This window comes from Callithrix jacchus, chromosome X (genome assembly GCF_049354715.1).
Source record: "Callithrix jacchus isolate 240 chromosome X, calJac240_pri, whole genome shotgun sequence".
NCBI lineage: Eukaryota > Metazoa > Chordata > Mammalia > Primates > Cebidae > Callithrix > Callithrix jacchus.
Window position 1 is genome coordinate 126,793,831 of NC_133524.1, and position 4,256 is coordinate 126,798,086.

General features: G+C 37.5%; 1 non-coding gene across 1 annotated transcript; it reads left to right on the forward strand.

The window, feature by feature from the left end:
* The first annotated feature begins 3,785 nt into the window (after positions 1-3,785).
* LOC118150722 (U6 spliceosomal RNA) lies at positions 3,786-3,892 on the forward strand. Its single transcript, XR_004738875.1, has one exon. It is a non-coding gene; the product is annotated as a U6 spliceosomal RNA (small nuclear RNA).
* The last annotated feature ends 364 nt before the right edge of the window (positions 3,893-4,256 follow it).

The following is a 4,256-nucleotide window of genomic DNA, read 5'->3' on the forward strand; positions in this document are numbered from 1 at the left end:
ATGTAGCAGAGCAGAGAGACTAATAACAGCCACGTAGGGTGATCCTGAGAATAACTGTCTTTGGATATCTCACAGGCTAGACTCATTGTCTCCCAAAAACCTATTCCCCTTTACCATTCTATGTCACAGTGAGTGGCATTATGATTTGCACAGTTGCAAAGTCAAATACCTTAGGGTCATTTTAAAACTTTCTCCTTTTTGTCATCCTACGTCCCCCAATCCATCACCAAGTCCTATTGATCTTACTCTAAAATATATCCCAAATCTTTCCATTTCATTTTATGTTCACTGCCGCCATCCTCATTCAAGGTACCATCATATAATTCTTTAACATAGTGCTGTAGATTTCATTCTCTCCTGTCTCACCAATAGACTATGAGCTCTCACCAATAGACTAAGGGCAATGGATATTTCTGATGCTCTATCCCTCTGGAAACATGTTACCCTCAAATGTGAAAATTGGTACTAATAGTTAATGTATAATTTAATGTAATATATTTCTCCTAATTATCATATATGCATTTTATCAGAGACCTTCTGGAGATAGTGCTTTAGGACAATGTTTCCCAAATGGTGGTCTGTGGAACACTTGCTGACCAGGTTAAATAACTGGGGAAGCTGCAAATTTTATCTCCTTGGATAATCGTATGCCCATTTATGATGTTAAAGATTTTAAAACGTACTTCAATAAAGCATACAGTTTAACTCTACATAGCTCAGCATTTTACGCACTTATTTGACCAGAGGACCTCCTTTTTCATGGCATATCTGTTAATGTTCTGCTGAATGATGTATTTTGGACACAGCCCCATAAAACAACTTAGAAGACCAACTTCAGACACCAGCTATGCAATGTATGACAGTTATAAAGGGTGGAGGGTTTGGGCTAGTCCCAACATCATCTTGGAAGGTTAAAGATGCTTCTCAAATGACTTCGACAACCCCTTAATAATAGCTTGGTATGGCTATGGCATCCAAGGACCAGCTTCTTAATCTGTCCAGTGTTGTTTTAGTCCAGAGTAGCTGAGCACCCTCAGTAACTTTGCACAATATATTTTTGGGAATTCTAGGTGATCCATCTGTTTCTTTTTTATCCCATAAAAATAAAATCCTTTTAAAATTGCTAGTCTTACTGATATTTATTAGTTATGTTTGATTATTTTTCCCAGAATAGAATGCAAAACTTTTGAATTGCACTTATTAATTGCCTTTCTCCAACTTGGCATTCTTTAGGGAAAAATATTCCTTACCTCATAAGAGGGTTGTGGGGTGTGTGTATGTGTGTTTGTGGAGGGGGGCAGTGAGAGGAGATATTGGTTTGTAAATTTAGTATCTTTAGCTTCTGTGAAAATCACACTACTACTTCAGGTTGGGAGCATTCCTGGCCCATGGATAACACTTAAAGGTCACATGTCTCTGATCAATCCTTACAAGTCATCACTGACCCAGTGCCATGCATATCTTGCCACACTATCTTCCAGCATCCTCTCTTACAACTGCCCTCTATAACCCCTTAGAAGACCAGTGGCATCACATCTGTCTTCACAGCGGAGCTCTCCCGGCAGCTTTATTACCCACCTAGTATGTTCCAGGCACTGTCCAAGGTACTGGGATTTACAATTGAGAATGAAACCATACCTGTCCCTGCTTTCCCAGAGCTCACTCAGTTCAGATCTTGAATGTTTCTCTCTTCAGTGTTTCTTCTTCTCTTCAGCTTTAAAAAGTGCCCAGGAGTCTCTTACCTTGCACTGCCTGAATCATTTTTTCACAATTTGTAAAATGATCTTTCTAAAGCACAGATTTGATTAGTACTCATTGTAGTTTAAAAACCTCCTCTGGTTCCCCACCATGTACAAGCTCAAACCCAACTTCTTAGTAAGGTACATGAGACCTTTCACAATATGGCAGCAGTCTGGTCTCTTGATCTAATTTCCCTCAAATCCCCATTACAAACCCTGTGCTCAGGAATGGGACTAGAGTGAAGCACCTAGGATATGACTCTAAGAATGAGTATCTCCTTAAATTTGTGTGCCCCAAGTTCTTTATTCAGCTGTCCTATTCCTGACCCTGCTTGTATTAAAGCCACACATAATGGGCCCTGTATCCCCAAATACATGATATGCCTTTATATTTCTGTATCTTTGCAATGTTTTTTACCTTCACCACTCCTTCCTCTCTCATCATTAAAAACAATTTGTAATTTTTAACTTGTGTTTGTTTATTAGAGTCGTAATAAACTAAATAGACTATAAACGCCAAGAGAAGAGGAGTCATGTCTATGTTGCTCATTGTTGTATCTCTAGAAAATACGAAAAGGAAGAAATAAATTAATTCAATTAAAAGTCACTTCCTCTATGGAACCCTCTCTGACTCTTCTCTCCCTTTGAAAATTCAGTTGCTTTCCTTTCTGTGCTTACACAAGGCTCCATGGATATAAATCAGTTATGACTTTATGACATTGTGTGATATTTACTAGAAATATTTATCCCCAACTATACAGATATATTTAAGTAAGCATTTCTATTTTAGAACAATTTTAGATTTACAGAATTATTACACAGACAGTACAGAGAGTTCCCATATATGCCACACTAGTTTCCCTTTCATTAACATCTTACACTAGTATGGCATATTTTTCACAATTAGTGAAACAATATTGATACATTATTATTAACTAAAGCCTATATTCAAATTTCCTCAGTTTTCCCTTAATGTTCTTTTTTTTATTCATCAATATTCTATCCGGGGTATATTCAGTTGCCACATCTCACAGCTCCTTTTGGTTTTTCAGATTTTCCTTGTTTTTGATGATCTTGACATATTTAGTGTTATGGGTCAGAGGTTTTATAAAATAGATTTTAATTTTTTTGATGTTTTTCTTATTATTAGATTGGGGTAATGTATTTTCTTTTTTTATTTATTTATTTATTTTTTTTTTGAGACGGAGTTTTGCTCTTGTTACCCAGGCTGGAGTGCAATGGCGCGATCTTGGCTCACCGTAACCTCCGCCTCCTGGGTTCAGGCAATTCTCCTAACTCAGCTTCCTGAGTAGCTGGGATTACAGGCAAGCGCCACCATGCCCAGCTAATTTTCTGTATTTTTAGTAGAGATGGGGTTTCACCATGTTGACCAGGATGCTCTCGATCTCTTGATCTAGTGATCCACCCACCTCGGCCTCCCAACGTGCTGGGATTACAGGCGTGAGCCACCGCGCCCGGCCTGGGGTAATGTATTTTCAAAAAGAAGACCTCAGAAGTAAAGTGTCATTCTCACCACTCTGTATCAAAGGTATACTAGCAATGTATGTTAGTCTTCGTCACTTTGATTGAGATAATCTTTGTCAGATTTCCCCACCATAAAGTTATTATTATTTTTTCTCCCTTTCCATACTTTACTCTTTGGAGGAAGGTCACTCTTAAGTAACTGGGATTCATATTTCACTTCCTTAAGGGTGGAATATTTACATAAAATTTTTTGAAATTCTCTTGTATCTGGGATCTATTCTTCTCCATTTATATATTCAATAATGTATTTATATCAGCACAAACTCATGGATATTTATTTTATATTTGGTGCTATAGAATATTTTACTTATTTTGTTACTCAAATATTCCAGCTTTGGTCACTGAGAACGATTTCAGCTGGCTCTTGTATTCCTTTTATATAGCCCCCCACCCACCTTTTTTTGAGTGCTTATTTCTGGCACTCTAAGATACTCCAAGATCATTTTGTGTATTTCATGCTCCAGTGCTTCCCAGATATTTTCTTTAAAAAGTCCCAGTTTCATGCTCGCTTCGGCAGCACATATACTAAAATTGGAATGATACAGAGAAGATTAGCATGGCCCCTGCGCAAGGATGACACGCAAATTCGTGAAGCGTTCCATATTTTTAAAGAAAAAAAAAAGAAAAACAAAACAAAACAAACAAAAAAATGTCCCGGTTTCTTCTATTGAAGAACGGTAGTAGAAACCAAGATCTGGGTGCTAGGTGTGTTCATTGATTGTGTCATTGCTTCTTGGTCCTCTGAGCTCATACAGCAAGGAGATCTAAGTGTTATACTGAAACTATGTGTATAGACATATGTGTAAATATTTCTGTATGTAATCATCTGCAACAGTATTAGTGATGTCCCTTATTCTAATCCTCACCACATGGATCATTCTAGCCTCCTTCCCTTGCTTATCTCTAAACTCTGATTCCCAAAGTAAGAAACTTGGCTCCTACTATTCACTATTCGTTTACTTAATTCTTCAA